Consider the following 18,817-nt stretch of genomic DNA (forward strand, 5'->3'; position numbering starts at 1 on the left):
TATTTAACATATTTTCTCTTTATGAATGATCATATGTCACATTGTTTTAGTTAAATCAGCTAGGTTTTCATTCTAGCTAGCCAATATTAAACGATTTGGAAGAAAATATAATCTTTTCGTTAAATAATCCCATGTTGGGATGAAATTCACCAATGCATATGGCCTCATATCGTTTCTTGATAACCAATGAACTATCACTCCCATGGTCCTACGAAACATTTATCATTAGATAATCCCACGTTGGGATGAAATTCACAAATGCACATAGCCTCATATCGTTCCTTGATAACCAATGAACTATCAATCCCATGGTCCTACCGCACCTTAAATAATATCATTCACAACCATCAAACGAACTATCAATCCCATGGTCCTACCGCACCTTAAATAATGTCATTCACAACCATCAAACGATCCATCTGCCATGTATCCCACCCTCCAAACCCAAATATACACATCATATTTTTTTAAAAGAGTATTAATTAGAATATACGAGTCTCAGTGTTTTTTTTCTATAATAATAATAATAATAATAATAATAATAATAATAATAATAATAATAATAATTATTATTATTATTATTATTATTATTATTATTATTATTATCATTATTATTATTATTATTATTAGAGTTAAAAACCAAATATATCTAAACAAGCAAACATACAGTAAAAACTCTATAAAATAATACACTTGGGACCACCAAAATTTATTAATTAAAAAAGTTATTAATTAATCGATAAATTAATAATTATTAATTTATATATTAATTAATATTTTATTAATTTATAGTAGAATACTTAGTTTACAAACACCTTCCAAGCTTCCACTTAATTATTGTATACAATGCATGTATATCAAATGAACGGCCCAATTTGAAAGAAACCTTCAATCTCCCACCTTATTAGACTGCCCGTAGTGGGGCGTTTTTTTTAAAAAAAATTGCATTATAACGCCCAAAAACGCCCAAACCCCCATTACATGGGGCGTTTTGGGGCGTTTTTTTTGAAAAAAAATCCTCCCGGCGTGATTGTTAAAACGCCATTTTGCTTGGTTGGAGGTTTGACTTATGTTTGACCCACCAATAAGAAATAACTTTGTTTTTTTTTTTTTTTTTTTTAAGGATTGAATGGGGCATTATGGGGGCGTTATACCCACTACACCACTTTTGCTATAATGCCCCCTTGCTGACTAGGACGCCACATGGCGCAAAACGCCCCATGGTGGGGGCATTATAGTGTTTAACCATTACGCATGGTCTTATGCTTCTTGTGTTCAATGTATCACTTTATGGACATTAAATATATTTTCTATATAAATACAAGAACAAAATAGGTTAACACAAATAAATCATACACACAACATGGTTTCCCATCTTAAAGGTGTGAAAAAAAACAACAATGACAGACGAGATTAGAAGAGCATTATGCAAGCACAACAAGGATAATCCAAGTCTCACTCAAAAGCAATTGCAAGAATGGGTTCATAGTAACTATGGTTTGCAGGTGAGTCAAGCGACAATATCGAATACAGTTAAGCGTTACTGGAATTAATAAAGATGATATCGATGAAGAAGATGATGAAAGTTCTACAATGGAGCCCCCTTCGCGAAACGAAGCTATTAAAGCGGCAATCTGACGGGTGGTCCGTAGGACAACCCTTGAAAGGTCTAAATATATACATATTCCATACTTTATTCGGTTAAGTGCTTGAACTTGGTAACTACTAGATGTTCGGGTTTGCAGGTGTTAAAGTGCCCAAAATGCGGGTCTTAGGAAGCTTGGATGGATGCTAGAAGTTGGTGGAGTCAGATGTGAAGGAGTGAAGATTCGGTGAAGAAACAGTGAAAAAAACATCAATCAGCGCCGTAACCTACAGCTCTCTGCCGTAGGCTACGGCACCCCATATGTGCACAACTTCTTGCCGTAGATCAGAAGAGACACGCCGTAGGACATTGCTGCTCGCCGTAACCTACGGCCCTCTGCCGCAGGCTATGGCACTATATTGCCTTTTGAACTCTTTGACCACCGTAACCTACGGCCCTCTGCCGTAGGTTACGGCACCGACTGATCCAAACACGTAACTTATGCATTAAATTGTCATTTCATGGGTTTTTATGGTGGCTCATCATATGTTTTCGGTTACTACTTGCTTGGGAACGATGGGAGAGGAACTTTGGAGATTTGTTGAGGGAGAACACTTGTCTAATCATTAGTTTTTGTGCTTTGATCTTTATGAACAATAGAACTTTTGTTATAATGTTGCTTCAAGCCATGAGTGGCTAAACACTTGATGATTGTCCTGGATTGAAGGTTTGGTTGAGACATTTCATGTTTGATTTTTCTAATTTCTACAATAACAATCTTTATCTTTATGATTCGTTGTTATGGTGTGTGATTGTTTGTTAGTAACTTGTTAATCCTTGTGTTGAACTAATTAGAAACCATACGTTCTTGGTGTCGTTGGCAATCGAGATATCATGGGTATAGTTAGGCTTGGGTAAGGGTTGATTGATCATCGGGTAACAACCTCACGTTCTAGGAATCTGAGTACTTAGTTCCTTTTCATCACTGCAAGTAATCACTCATGAGCTATGTCTATGTAGTTCTTTCTAGTGAAATGATAATATGAATATCGAAACAAACCGGAAATCTAGGATGGTCATTTGTCTCTAATTTGCTTACAACCAAAACTTCTCTTTTTGCAATTCGATACCCACTTGCCACTATCTATTTAGTAGTAATTGGATTAAATTTGATTGTGACCACGACATCACGTCAAATTTTGGCGCCGTTGCCGGGGAGTAGTGCGCAATGTGTGTTATTTTTGATCTTTTTAAGTTTGTTATTTTTCTGGTTTACGCTGGGTGTGTTAGTGTGCAGGTATTTACAGTTGCATGCGTACTAGAAGCTCTCACAAGCTTTCACCATTAGCATTTGATCCGGAAATCGAACGAACTTTGCGAGCAAATAGGATTTTGTTAAGGGAAAATACAATCAGCGGTTCACCAACAACACCAATTACACCGATTACACCACTGAGATACATGGATCGGGATCCACCACCACCCACTACGGGTGAACCTGTTCCACCATTTATACCAACATCCACTCAACCTTCACCAAATACCACCATTCCAACCAATACTACTGAACCCACCATACTTCAAAATGTCACACCAACCAACACCACATAACCCATTACCACTCAAGAAGAACCAACTATTACTGTCAACCCTTCTACTACTATTCCACCATTGTCCCATTTCTTCCCAGGTGCAGGTCGATCATATTCAAACTATACCATAGCACCAAACTCGACCATTGTCCATGCTTCATCGTTTCGACCATCAAACCAGTCGGGTTTTCAGTACCCAACTCTTCCATTTGGGCAATCTTCGGGAATTCAAGGAGATGGTTATGATGAGGGATATGAGGAATTTGAGGGTTTTGATGAAGATGGGTATGCTTGTGGGGGTGATGGAGATCAAGGAGACTTTGGTTATGTGCAAGGTCAATTTCAGGGAATGCCAAGTGTTGGTGGAGTGCAACAACAACAACTCATACCACAACACGTTAGGCCGAGGCCACAAGGGCCACAATTGCAACGTCCTATACCATTGCAACAAGTTCGTCCACAGAATGTACAACCTCAACTTCAAAGGCCAATTCAACAACCACCGATGCCACAACAACAATTTCAACAACCCTTGGCACCACAAGGGCATATACCAAGACCAATGGGTCCAGTTCGTCCACGGGGTCGGTTTGGTGTACCAAGGAGGCATCTTAGAGAACATGCAAGAGGCATTGAATCGCATTTTAGGCCGGTGATTACTCACAATCCTTCACCGGTGGTTATTCCTCACAATAACCAAGGAAGAACTTTTGAAGTGAGAACGAATTCTTTGCAAAGTTTGCCGAAATATAAGGGTCTAGCAACGGAGGAACCTTATTTCCATTTGGAGGCCTATGACTCAATTTGTAATACTCTTGGGAGTCAAGGTTTTTCGGCCGATGATGTCAAGTTGGTCTTGTTTCAATTTTCGTTGGGGAATAAGGCAAAGAAGTGGTTTTACACTTTGCCTTCAGCATCTATTTACACTTGGGCGGAAATGCAACAGATTTTTCTAGATGAGTTTTATACCGCCCAAAAGACCAATGATGCTAGAAAGGGATTAAGGAGTTTTCAACAACAACAAGGCGAAATGTTTCATGAAGCCTTCGAGCGCTTCAATATGATGATTAAAAATTGTCCTCATCATGGAATTGAACTTTGGGAGTTGATGAATGCCTTCCACGAGGGGTTGTGTGCCGAAGATGCTCGTGATCTAATGTCAATCACAAATGGGTCTTTTGGCACAAATTACGAGAATGATGATTGGGAGTTCTTGGAACAAATGGCGATTACTTCAAAGAGGAAAGCTCAAGCATCAAGGAGAGTACGACCGGCCGTCACCCGAACACAATTGCATGCGGTTGACGATGGTAATGTTCAAACCTCTAATCAAATTTATGATGTTTGTGCTATTTGTAATGAAATAGGTCATGCGGCTGAGAATTGCCAAGGAGGTGAAGGGCAATATGAAGAAGTTAATGCGGTACAAGGTCAAGGAGGGGGTGGTAGAAACTACAATATGAATTCTAATACTTACCACCCCGGTTTGAGAAACCACCCAAACTTTCGGTATGGGAACCCTTCAAATCAAGCTAACCCGAATTTCCAAGGAAACCAAGGATTTCAAAGGCAATATCAAACGGGTCAAAGCTCTTCGGGTGGAAATGAAGTAATGGAGATGTTTAAGGCGATGCAAGTCGAAATGCAACGAATGAATCAACGTGATGAGGTTCGGATGCAAAAGGACGAGGCCCGTGATAAAGCGATTCACACTTTGACCACCTAAATGGGTCAACTTGCAAGTGAAGTGGCGATATTGAAGAAAGCAAAAGGCCAGCTACCGAGTGACACGGTTACAAATCCCAAGAACATAAAAGGCGTTAATATCAATGTGGTAAGCACTGTTCCTAGTACTAAATTTAATGAAACATTGCTAACTTCTTCGTATCAAGTGAATGCAGGTTTGGAAAAAGATGCCGAAATCGAGAATGATAAAGAGTATGGAGCACCAATCGTGCCTATCCGAGTGGGGAACTAAAAATTCCTCATGCATTGTTGGATTATGGGGCGAGTATGAGTGTGTTACCAGGCGATCTATACGATATGTACGACTTTGGTCCGCTTCAAGATATAGACACCATGGTGAGCTTGGCGGATGAGTGTTGGAGGCGTCCCCGGGAAATTGTTAAGAATGTTATCATTCGGTTGGGAGAATTCGAATACCCGGTGGATTTTCTGGTTTTAGATTATGCTACTACCACGATGGCGTTACAACAAAGGGTGATTTTGGGTCGACCGTTTCTCTATACGGCAAATGCTCAAATTAATTGTAGAGAAGGAATCATTAACATGACCGAACATAACCGTAATTTGTCATTTAATTTCAGACTAAGATGATTACTTACGAGTTTGTTGAGGTGGATGATAGCGGGTTTAGTGAAAAGGTGTTCCAAAGAATGAGAAGAAATCAACCACCGGAGCGTGAAGAAAAGCATATGGGTTCAAGCAAGAGTGTATTTGATTACCCACCGAGTCAAAACAAGATGGATGCATTTTGCTCAATGGCACAAGGAAGTGATGGAGATGGCAGGAACCGCTTCTTTGAGCCACCTTAAATGGGGGTGGCACGGTCTGGCTGAAGACCTGAAAACTTAGCGCTGCTCGGGAGGCAACCCGAGGTTTTTCACTGATCTTGTTATTTTTTTTTAGTTTTCTATGTTTCAGGGCCGTGGCAACACTCAAGTGTGGGGAAGATGTGCGGAGATTGGTGTGAAGGTGGTGATAGGAAATTGGATCATTTACAATATCTGTTGTGTCAAACTTCACCAGGTCAATGTACTTTTTCCTTAGACTTGTCATGTTCTTTAGCTTTGAAATATCGTAGTTTATTAGTTTGTTTTTATTTATTAAAAAAACAAAGTTAATGTTTTTGGTGTTTAAGCGATTTTTTTCCCTCAAAACCATACATTGGGACAATGTATCCCAAGTGTGGGGATGGGGGGAATTTTTGAGAATTTGAAAATTTTGTAACTCCAAGCGAAAATTGTCAAAATTTGAAAACTTGATATTGTTCCACTTGACACACCGACACCCATTTCTAGTCCTTTCTTGGTGAGAGTTTGAGCCACATATAATTATAGAATACTTCTTTGTTTTTGTGACAACTCGTACTTCAGAACCTATATTTGTGTTTACTGTGACGTATAGGAACTCTATGTGATTATTTGATATGTTGATATTAACGAATAAATGCTACATGTTATGTGAATATATGTGGATATGTATACTTGTCACGCAAGCCTTTAGAGCCGCACACTTCACCTCTTGTTACATCTCTTTCTCGGCCCACTTTATACGACTCGAGGCCAAGAGGGCAACCCAAGTAAGGGTTCGGCCCACTCCACTTTCACGCATAACACTAGGAGTTGGGGTATACTCCTCATTGTTGCAAAACACTTTACACATACACAAACCCTAGGAGCTCTCTTTCTCTCTCTCGTTTTCCCCTTGGAACCGGACGACAGCCCTCATCCGAAACCAACCATCTCGAGCAACCTAGGCTTCTCGGTTTTCTGGTTAGTGTTAGTTCTTGATTGCTTGCTATGTTTGATGTCATGTTACGAACTAGGGTTTCATGCTAGTGATGTTTATTGATGATATTATGTATTTGGTTTAGAGCAAAGTGATATGTGATGATGTTTTTATAAATCGGATTGCATGATTTAGAACCCAGTGGATATGTATAATCGGCTGCTTCATGTATAAGTATGATCATTACTAAATTAATCAAGTTGGAGTGATTAGGGTTGCATGATAGTCTTCAAACTCATTAATCATATGATCCGATTGTATGTCTCTTATGATAATGATTTACTGTTCATGGATTGATGATGATTGCGGTGATATGAACGTGTTTGAATGTTGAATAATTGTGATTTGATCTGATTGTGAAACTGCCTAAACTGTTAGCAATTGTTATGGAAATCATGAGCTGCAAATAAGGAAATCTGTTACACATGCTTAGTCTCGACACAGATTGCGAGTCGAGAACTCCCTGTCTCGACTCGAGACCGCCCATCATCAGCACAATCAGCACAACCCGAGACCACGGTTGCGGGTCCGGTTGCGACTCGAGACCGTGTAGTCTCGACTAGTACATGATGACCCGAGACCTCCTTGTTGCGACTCGAGACCTTGAGGCCGGCACAACTCGAGACCGCCTAGTCTCGACTCGAGATCTCTAGTCTCGACTCGAGACCACGAACACGTGCACACTGTTCTGGACTTTGCACACTGTTACGAGCCCAACCCTTTGGGCCGCATACTTGGACTTTGTTTACGTGAATGATCTGTTGATTGATCTGCCATGATTATACATGTATGATATGGTCACTACTTGTGTACAATACGTGTAGAACATACGTGCGCTACTTGAATACGAACCTAACTCATATGGTAACCATGGTAGGACGTGGTTGACCACCATATAGCTTAATTGAACTTTGCTGTGTATCTGCCGAGCAAACCAAGGTGAGTTCACACCCTTACCAAGGCATGGGATTCCCGGTGGGTAGGGAATGGGATTGAAGGAAAAAGGATTGACGAATTATTTGGATTACACTGTTACTAGACTATCTACCATCGTCCTCGGTTGGGAAGGACCCTTACGTAAAACCTACGTAACACTTGTGCTTACCACTGTCCCCAGGGTTCGAGGGACACTTACGTAAAACCTACGTAAACTCATACCTACTACTGTCCTAGGGTTATGAAGGACACTTACGTAAAACCTACGTAAACCCCTGCGTACCACTGTCCTCGGGATAAGAAGGACACTTATGTAAAACCTACGTAAACCTCGTACGTACTACTGTTCTCGGGTTAAGAAGAACACTATGGTTACCAATAATCTAGTGTATATACAAATGTGGGAAGCCCCCACCAATAGACCCTACTATATGCAAATGTGGGAAGCCCCCACCAATAGAACATACTACTGGCCTAGTGGAGCCACTTGTTACGACACGAATCTACTATTACGCACTTACTTACTGTGAACTCGCTCAACTAGTTGTTGACTCTCTGTTACATGCCTTGCAGGACCATAGGTACTTGGAGCTTGCACGGGAGGCGTGATCGTTGTGGGCACATGGAATGTTGAGTTCCATGTTAAACATTCACTTTATGAGAACATGATACTTATGATGGGTTTTTACCTTAATGCTTCCGCTACACAATTGATTAAGTTTGGTTTTGAGAACACCTTTCGTATTGATGAATGACATTTACTATTTACACTTATGTTCAATATGATTGGTGGCTTGATCTTGGTCATGTCACGCCTCCAAGCGGTGGTACTCCGCGTGTGGATTTTGGGGGTGTGACAGATTGGTATCAGAGCCATTGGTTATAGAGAACTCGGTTTTAATAAGGGAAAAACGTTTTTATTAAAACCAGACTATAACTAGGACAGTGCTCAACGATCCACAACGACGCCTCGGTCCACGTGCAAGACTCAACATTCTAGGTAATATGGTACATGTTATATTGCCTACTTGCTAGATCACATAGAACTTTGCTCGTAGTATGCTTAGATACACATGACACTATTGCTTGAGAACATTTGAGTGCTTACTCTCTTCTGTCATCGCACTTTTCGCGAACCTCTCTCACTATGTTACCTTTACTATGAAGATCATGTCTGGACGCGTTAACATGACTCAAGCCCAGTTGACGGCTCTCATTAACGAACAAGTTGCTGCGGCACTTGCAGCTGCACACGCAGGAGGTCAACACGCACCGCAACCAGTTTGCACTTTCAAGAATTTCATGGACTGTCGTCCAAGCACGTTTAGTGGCACAGAAGGAGCGGTGGACTCCTCCATTGGTTCGAAAAGCTCGAGTCAGTATTTGAGATGTGTGAATGCCCTGAGGCTCGCAGGGTGAAATATGCCACTGGTACTTTGGAAGGAATTGCGCTGACTTGGTGGAACGCGCAAGTTCAGATTTTAGGGTTGGCAGCTGCTAACGCCACCCCTTGGAACGATTTTAAGGAACTGATCAAGCGAGAATACTGCACGCGTGATGACATCCACAAGTTGGAAGTGGAGCTTTATCACCTGAAGATGACAGGATCGGAAATCGAGGCCTATACGAAACGGTCAAACGAACTGGCCATCTTGTGTCCAACCATGGTGGACCCTCCAATCAAGCGCAATGAGTTGTATCTCAAGGGTCTAGCGCCAGAAATCCAGAGCCATGTGACATCGGCTAACCTCGATAATATCCAGGATATTCAGCGTCTTGCTTATCGCCTCACGGATCAGGCAGTGGAACAAGACAGGCTGCCTAAACGAATTAGCGCTACTGCTACCGCTACTACTTCTGCTACTCCTGCTACTCCCAGTGACAACAAGCGGAAATGGGAGGGGGATTCCAGCAAGGGTTCAGCTACAGTTCAGTCTCAGGTTCAGCAGCAAAAGACTGACCACTACCAGATTCCCAGTCAGCAGTCGTCTGGTAGTCGCGGCCAGAGAGCTTATCCCGGAAATCACCCTAGGTGCAACAACTGTAACAGACACCACAGTGGCCAGTGCAACAAGGGTCGTTGCCAGAGGTGTCTCAAGATGGGTCATGAGGCCAAGGATTGTAGGAGCCCACGGCCTGCGAATCAGAATCAGCAGCAACAGCAAGCACAACAGAATCCGCAACAGGGCAACAAGGGATGCTTTCATTGTGGCGCTGAAGGTCACTTCAAAAGGCACTGCCCTCAGTTGAACTGAAACCAGAACAACAACAACAATAATAACCAAGGCAACGGAAACAAAAACGGTGGGAACAACAACGGCAACGAAGCTAGGGGACGTGCTTTTGTTCTGGGGTAGGGTGATGCCAGGAATGATCCCAACGTAGTTATGGGTAAGTTTCTTCTCGACGACTTTTATGTTACTGTTTTGTTTGATTCGGGTGCGGATACAAGTTATATGTCTCTAAAAGTTAGCCAAATGTTAAAACGTGCACCAACTCCTACCAAGCATGTCGTAGAGTTAGCTAATGGTAAGAGTCTAGAGGCCACGCACATAGTTCAGGGTTGTAATCTTATCCTCGCGGGTCAGACTTTCTCTATCGATCTCATTCCCATAGTTTTGGGTAGTTTCGACATCGTCATTGGTATGGACTGGTTATCTCAACATCACGCAGAGATCTTGTGCAAAGAAAAGATTGTTCGTATCCCTCGTTCTGGCCAGGAACCTCTCGAAGTTCAAGGCGACAAGAGTGGTGCAGTAGTCGGCATCATCTCCTTTCTAAAGGCTCAGAAGTGTTTGCGAAAGGGCCACACTGCCATCTTGGCACTTGTTACCGATGCATCAGCAAAAGGAAAGAAATTAGAAGATATTCCAGTAGTTCGCGACTTTCCTCAAGTGTTTCCAGAGGAATTACCTGGTCTACCGCCTCATCGCCAGGTCGAGTTTCAAATCGAGCTAGCACCAGGAGCAGCACCGATAGCACGTGCACCGTATCGCTTAGCTCCATCAGAGTTGGAAGAACTCTCTACACAGCTACAGGAACTCTTGGATAAGGGATTTATCCGACCTAGCTCTTCGCCTTGGGGAGCTCCAGTACTATTTGTGAAGAAGAAGGACGGTACCTTCAGGATGTGCATTGATATTGGTCAGGAGGAAACTTGATTTTTATACAAGCTTATTGTCGCACACACACACACACGCATTGAGTGGTTTAGCATTACATGCTAGTAATTCTTGTCACCTAGAGATTTTTGTGAGGGGTGTGGTTGAGAATGGTTTTCGAATGGGTTGCTTGGGACAAGCAACGGGTAAGTGTGGGGATGTGACGGGTGGTCCGTAGGACAACCCTTGAAAGGTCTAAATATATACATATTCCATACTTTATTCGGTTAAGTGCTTGAACTTGGTAACTACTAGATGTTCGGGTTTACAGGCGTTAAAGTGCCCAAAATGCGGGTCTTAGGAAGCTTGGATGGATGCTAGAAGTTGGTGGAGTCAAAGATGTGAAGGAGTGAAGATTCGGTGAAGAAACAGTGAAAAAAACATCAATCATCGCCGTAACCTACGGCTCTCTGCCGTAGGCTACGGCACCCTATATGTGCACAACTTCTTGCCGTAGATCAGAGGAGACACGCCGTAGGACATTGCTGCTCGTCGTAACCTACGGCCCTCTGCCGTAGGCTACGGCACTATATTGACTTTTGAACTCTTTGACCACCGTAACCTACGGCCCTCTGCCGTAGGTTACGGCACCGACTGATCCAAACTCGTAACTTATGCATTAAATTGTCATTTCATGGGTTTTTATGGTGGCTCATCATATGTTTTCGGTTACTACTTGCTTGGGAACGATGGGAGAGGAACTTTGGAGATTTGTTAAGGGAGAACACTTGTCTAATCATTAGTTTTTGTGCTTTGATCTTTATGAACAATAGAACTTTTGTTATAATGTTGCTTCAAGCCATGAGTGGCTAAACACTTGATGATTGTCCTGGATTGAAGGTTTGGTTGAGACATTTCATGTTTGATTTTTCTAATTTCTAGAATAACAATCTTTATCTTTATGATTTGTTGTTATGGTGTGTGATTGTTTGTTAGTAACTTGTTAATCCTTGTGTTGAACTAATTAGAAACCATACGTTCTTGGTGCCGTTTGCAATCGAGATATCATGGGTATAGTTAGGCTTGGGTAAAGGTTGATTGATCATCGGGTAACAACCTCACGTTCTAGGAATCTGAGTACTTAGTTCCCTTTCATCACTGCAAGTAATCACTCATGAGCTATGTCTATGTAGTTCTTTCTAGTGAAATGATAATATGAATGTCGAAACAAACCGGAAATCTAGGATGGTCATTTGTCTCTAATTTGCTTACAACCAAAACTTCTCTTTTTGCGATTTATTTAGTTAAATTTAGTTTTTAAAAACCAAATCAATCCATCCAACTCTTGAATTTTATTTTCTTGCAATTAGCTTAATTTAGTTAACTTAGAGAAACACTTCAAATAACACATATTCCACAACCTCCCTGTGTTCGATACCCACTTGCCACTATCTATTTAGTAGTAATTGGATTAAATTTGATTGTGACCACGACATCACGTCACAATCACATTGAACAATTTCTTGTTGAGCTATGAGAAAACAACACCAGAAGTTCTTACCATGCTAAGGAAAATTAGAGACGATATTCAAGAGGAAATTGATTTCAACAAAAAACAAAAGACAATTGAGTCATTTTTCAAGAAACTTTCATAAATCATTCATGTAATATGCTATATATAAGGAATTATTAATTTATATTTTATATGGGGTCTAAAGAAATTATTAAAAATGTATTATCTTATAATTTTAGCGAATTATTAATTTAGCACCCTATCCCTGAGTCGGGACCGGCAAAAATTATTATCTTAGAGAGTTTATTAAATAATCGAGTATTAATTTATTAAGTTTCTACTACTGTATGTAAAAGTTTTTGGACTTCATCATATATGAAGAGTGAATTGTATATTTAATTCCTGACATTTGATTTTTTTATTCAAACATGAATTAAATATGTAATATGGACAAAAATAGTGATATCATGTTTCTGTGTTATTTTGTTTTCCAAAGTATATAAAAAGAAGTAAGAAGGCGACAGTGGTAACGTAGAGTGGGAATTTTGGTAACGTTAAATTAAATATATTTATCGTAAACACAGAGAGAAGCATCACCATGAAGTTTACATTGGGAACCAACTATCACATATTATTATATGTTTTTGTTTCTTTCTGCTGCTGCTGCAACAGACCATAAAATATGCTACTTCACCTACTTTTTATAAACTTTTAAAAGGAGTATATGGATTTTAATTATAGATTCATATATAGTTTGGTTGATTTTTTTACAAACTATAATGAACACTAAGTTATGCATTGTTTCATTAAAACTTCCTTTATAAATGGTTACAGTTTTTTTATGAACAACAACCTTAATCAATTTGTGATTCTACAATATTGTTCATCACATGGAACTCGATCCCTCGACCTCTTGCTAGTGACACTATTAGGTGACACTTTAATTCCCATGATCCAATGCTTTAGTGAGATGATACTTACCCCTCGTAAAAATGGTGTGAACTGATCAAATGCTTGCAAATGCAAACGCAAACTTATGTGATGTATAGGTGTAAAAAAATTGTTGTTCAAAAAGATACACTTTCAATAATGGTTACCATTAGGTGACAAATGTGAATCAAAAGTGTAGCATACTAGGCAACACTTCAACGCTCCATAAGTAGAAGAGGTATTTACATTGACCGAATGAAAGGCGTGTAATAGTGTATTGTGAGTATAGTGGTAAAGTGAATTAATCTGGTGTATTTTAATTAGTTGAATTAAAAAACATTTAACCCCACTTGCCCCTTTCTTTGTGGTTGTGGCGACGACTTGACCCAAAATGCCCATTCACACCCGGGGAGAGTTGGCACCTCACGCTCCTTAACCACAACCGTTACGAACAGTCTTAACGTGTGTCCTAGAAAATTTTAAATTATGTGGAATTCTTATGTGGTGTGTGTGGGTGGGGGGTTGTATTAAACAAACAAATGGCCCAATTTTGTATGAAACCACAAAAGTAAGAACAATTCTTGTGATAGAGAAAGTGAGAAACTCATACCACTAGTTTTTAATATACCACAAAACACAAAACGAAAGTTACTAAATTAATAATAAAAGAACTGAAATTGAGATATATATCTAACGTTCCTTCAAATAAATGAACCAGCATTAGTTCTAAACCATAAAAACAATTCAACACAAAGAAATGAAATCTATCACTCCACATCACCGCAGTCGTCACCGCCATCACCAACTTGATCGTCAAACCCCATTTCAACCCATCGACTGTTGGATCAGTTCTGTTTAAACATAATGGAAAACATGAATAATACCTGTTACAGCAGACATGCCAGCAGAGAATCCAGTCAGAGATGCAGCCATGGAGTTTGACATGATTGTCAGGATGATCTGGTTCCTCCTTAGGGTGTAAGATTATGATGGTGATGAAACCGAAGTAGGGTAATTTCGGTTATGGGAGAGAGTCACGAATTCTTGATGTTAATGAGGGTTGTGATTGTGTAATGTGTGTAACCCTTTAACTCTCTAATAAGCCCCTTATTTATACACCCAAGAGGAAACCCAATTAGTTAATAAGGGTAATATGGTCCATCAACAATTACCAACTAATTATTAATAGGTTAATAAATATATTTTGATCTAATATAATATAAATGATTATATAGGCTACAAGATTAAATATTACATTTTATATATTTAATCTCACATTCTCCCACTTAGCCAAGTAATCATTTATCATGAGTATTAGGTAAGCCTGGCCAGGAGTTAACACTCATTTTAGCTTTAAACCAAGAACTATAGCAGAGAAATACAGCCGTTGAATCATCATTCGACTCAGGACCCCCATTAGTCATACTATAGCCTCAATTTAAAACCTAACAGTTACGATCAAAATATGTATAAGCCCTTTAGCGTCTGATTTGTATTTATGTTTGTCTATATGTCATTACACCGGCAGAACATATGTTAGAGACATACAAAATCAAACTGAGGAAATTTTATTAATTAAAACATAAGCTAGTACAATATGCCATTAAACAAGGTCTTTAGTAAGTCCCATATTCGATACATGTTCTTCGAAAACTTTAGGTGGGAGACCTTTAGTCATCGGATCCGCTAGCATATCTTTAGTACTAATATACTCAATACAAAGATTATTTTCCTCAACACGTTCACGTACGAACAAGTACTTTGTATCGAGATATAAACCAGCTCCAGTCGAACTGTTACTGTTCGAGAAACTAACGGCAGCTGAGTTATCACAGTAAAGCTTCAATGGTCTAGAAATGGAATTAACAATTTTGAGTCCAGTGATCAGATTTCTAAGCAACATTCCATGACAGGTTGCGTTGTAAACAGCAATGTATTCTGCCATCATTGTGGAAGTTGTAGTTAACTGTTGTTTATGACTCTTCCATGAGATAGGTCCGCCTGCTAACATAAAGATGTAGCCCGAAGTGGATTTCTTGTCATCTTTGCATTTTGCAAAGTCAGAATCAGAATAACCTACCACTTCTAAGTGATCACTTCTTCTATAAGTCAGTTTATAGTCTTTCGTCCCTTGCAGATATCTGAGGACCTTCTTAGCTGCTTTCCAGTGATCTAGGCCAGGATTAGTCTGATAACGGCCTAGCATTCCAGCAATATAAGCGATATCTGGGCGAGTACAGACTTGAGCATACATCAGGCTCCCGACTACTGACGCGTAAGGTATCTGGCTCATTTGCTCCTTTTCAACCTCTGTTGTCGGACACTGGAATGAACCGAAAACATCTCCCTTAACTACTGGAGCGACGGAGGGTTTGCACTGTTGCATGTTGTAACGTGTAAGGACACGATCTATGTAAGTCTTTTGAGACAATCCTAAGATCCCTTTGTGTCTATCTCGGTGAATTTCGATGCCAATGACGTAAGAAGCATCTCCGAGATCCTTCATGTCGAAGTTATGCGAGAGTAACCGCTTCGACTCATACAACATGTCTAAACTATTACTTGCCAATAGAATGTCATCTACGTAAAGGACAAGTATAGTAAAGTTACTCCCACTCATCTTGAGGTAGGTGCATTGATCCACTTGATTCTTCATAAAACCTTGCCTCTTCATGACTTCATCAAACTTGAGATACCATTGACGTGATGCTTGTTTTAACCCATAAATGGATTTCTTCAACTTACAGACTAGATGCTCCTGACCTTCAGGTTTAAAGCCTTCAGGTTGTTTCATGTAAACATCTTCGTCTAAGTCTCCGTTAAGGAAAGCAGTTTTGACGTCCATCTGATGCAGCTCTAAATCAAAATGAGCTACTAGGGCCATAACGATCCTTAATGAATCTTTACGAGAGACAGGTGAAAACGTCTCTTGATAATCAATTCCCTCTTTCTGAGTGTAGCCCTTTGCAACCAATCTCGCTTTATAGCGTTCAACGTTCCCATTCGGATCTAGTTTTGTTTTGAACACCCATTTACAACCTACAGGTTTGACACCGTTGGGTAATTCTACCAAATCCCAAACGTCATTTTTCTTCATGGATTCAAGCTCATCAATCATTGCTTTGTTCCATTCAGAAGACTGATCACTGCTAATGGCTTCATTATAAGAGATAGGATCATTGAGCTTTCCAGCATCCATTTCAGTCAGGTAGGTAATATAATCATCCCAATTAGAAGGCCGTTTTTGCCTAGATGACCTCCTGAGTTGATTTTCGGGTTGAGCGTTGTCTTGGTTTTGAGCATTTGATGTGCCTTCGTTATGAGGTATGATGGGTTCTGGTTGTGGAGATGGAGTTTGTGCAGTGGCTTCAGGTGCAGTTGCATGTGGTACAAGAGGAGTAAACGGAGTAATGGTAAGCGACGAGTCTCTCCCCCCCGCGTCTTGTACTTCTTGCAATTCCTCATAAGGGTTAGTACTGCTCCCACTGACCTTGAAATCCTCCAGGAACGCGGCACGCTTGGTTTCAACAATACGGGTGACATGGGAAGGACAATAGAAACGATAACCCTTTGAATGATCAGGATACCCGATAAAGAAGCAGGTAACTGTTTTAGGGTCAAGTTTCCTTAGGAAAGGATTATATAATTTTGCTTCAGCAATGCAGCCCCATACTTTCATATATTTAAGACTCGGTTTCCTTCCTGTCCAAAGTTCATAAGGAGTTTTAGGGACAGACTTAGAAGGAACTCTATTGAGTATATGAACAGCTGCTTTTAATGCTTCAGTCCAGAGGAATAATGGTAAATTAGTGTTGGCTAACATACTGCGCACCATGTTCATAAGGGTACGATTTCTTCGTTCAGCGACACCATTCTGCTGAGGTGTACCAGGCATGGTGTATTGGTTCACAATCCCCTGGCCCTTACAAAACTCATAAAATGGACCAGGAGCTTGACCCACATCAGTATGTCTTCCATAATATTCACCGCCTCTGTCTGATCTCACAACTTTAATCTGACGATCTAATTGCTTTTCAACTTCAGCTTTATAATCTTTAAAAGTTGTAAGAGATTCAGACTTTTCCTTTATAAGATACAAGTACATGTAACGAGAATAATCATCAATGAAAGTGATAAATGAAGTATGTCCTGTGATGCCAGCGATTTGATAGGGACCACTAATGTCAGTGTGAATGAGTTCTAATAAATTAGAGCTCCTAGTGGCACCTTTCTTATTCGCTGATGTCATTTTGCCTTTAAGACATTTGACACATGTTCCAAAATCAGTGAAATCGAGAGGAGGTAAGACTTCATCCTTTACGAGACGATTTAATCGTTCTCTTGAGATGTGGCCTAAACGTTGATGCCACAACATAGATGAAGTCTCTAAGTCTCGAATTTGTTTCTTTTCCATCTTTGTGAGTGATTCATTAATATTATATGACAACAAAGATTTGGAAAAATTATCATCGAGTTCTAATCTATAGAGACCACCATCCAGAATGCCAGTACCATAAACAACGGAATCATAGAGAATAGAGAGTTTGCGATGACCATGAGAAACGACAAAACCGTCCATGTCTAACTTTGGTCCTGATACAAGGTTCCGAGTTACCTCAGGAACATATAAGGTATCATAAAGTTTAATACATAAACCAGTTTTCAAAAATAATTGTAATGTTCCTATGGCCTTCACTTCTAATTCCCGATCATCCCCAACTTTAAGTGTTCTTTGGTTTCTTCCCAGCTTCCGGATTGTAAGGAATCCCTGAAGTGAATTGGTTACATGAACCATAGAACCAGAATCAAACCACCAAGAATTAGCAGGAACATTTAAATTAAAGGACTCAAGTATCATGAAAAAATCGTTACCTTTCTTAGCCAGCCACTCCTTAAAGTCAGGGCATTCCTTTTGCTTATGTCCTGTTTTCTTACAGAACTTGCAATAGGGTTTGCCTAAGGAGTTCTTAGAGCTGGAAGGTGCACTTGTATTAGGATTTGGATTTGGCTTTTGAACCTTAGAAGCATCCTTTCTATGATAAGAGTTCTTCCTCTTCTTTGAGCTGGAAGTGGTGAAGTTAGCAACATCAGTAGTGCGATCCATCTTCATACGCTCTTCCTCCTGCACGCACATAGCGATCAGCTCACTCATCGTCCATTTGTCCTTCTGAGTGTTGTAATTGATCTTGAAAGCTTCATAGGACGAAGGAAGCGAAGTGATGATGAAGTGAACGAGAAAACCATCACTGATTGCCATCTCTAGGCCCTTCAACTTATTGGCCATATCATGCATCATCATGATGTGTTCGCGAATGCCGCTCCTCCCATCATACTTAGTTGTCACCAGCTTGAGGATAAGAGTGCTAGCGTGTGCTTTTGATGTTCCCTTGAATTGATCCTCCACAGAAGCCAGATAGGTTTTAGCATTTTCAGAATCAGGAATGGCCCCTCTGATTGAGTTATGAATGGATTGCTTCATGAACATGAGAGACATGCGGTTACACCTAGTCCATTTATCATGGACTATCTGCTCAGCAGCAGTACTGGTGGCGGTAAGGTCCGCTGGCTTATTCTCTCTTAGAGCATAATCAAAGTCCAGCAATCCTAGAGTAAGCATGAGGGCATCCTT

General features: G+C 40.3%; 1 long non-coding RNA gene and 1 other non-coding gene across 2 annotated transcripts; both read right to left on the bottom strand.

Annotated features, from left to right (window-relative positions):
• Positions 1–1,547: 1,547 nt before the first annotated feature.
• Positions 1,548–12,297, bottom strand: LOC110867399. The gene is made up of 3 exons (XR_002551573.2): positions 12,256–12,297; positions 6,660–6,662; positions 1,548–1,634 (listed from the first exon to the last, which is right to left on the bottom strand). It is a non-coding gene; the product is annotated as an uncharacterized LOC110867399 (long non-coding RNA).
• On the bottom strand, positions 4,164–4,269 carry LOC118480625. The gene has a single exon (XR_004863605.1). It is a non-coding gene; the product is annotated as a small nucleolar RNA R71 (small nucleolar RNA).
• Positions 12,298–18,817: the final 6,520 nt, after the last annotated feature.

This window comes from Helianthus annuus, chromosome 7 (genome assembly GCF_002127325.2).
Source record: "Helianthus annuus cultivar XRQ/B chromosome 7, HanXRQr2.0-SUNRISE, whole genome shotgun sequence".
NCBI lineage: Eukaryota > Viridiplantae > Streptophyta > Magnoliopsida > Asterales > Asteraceae > Helianthus > Helianthus annuus.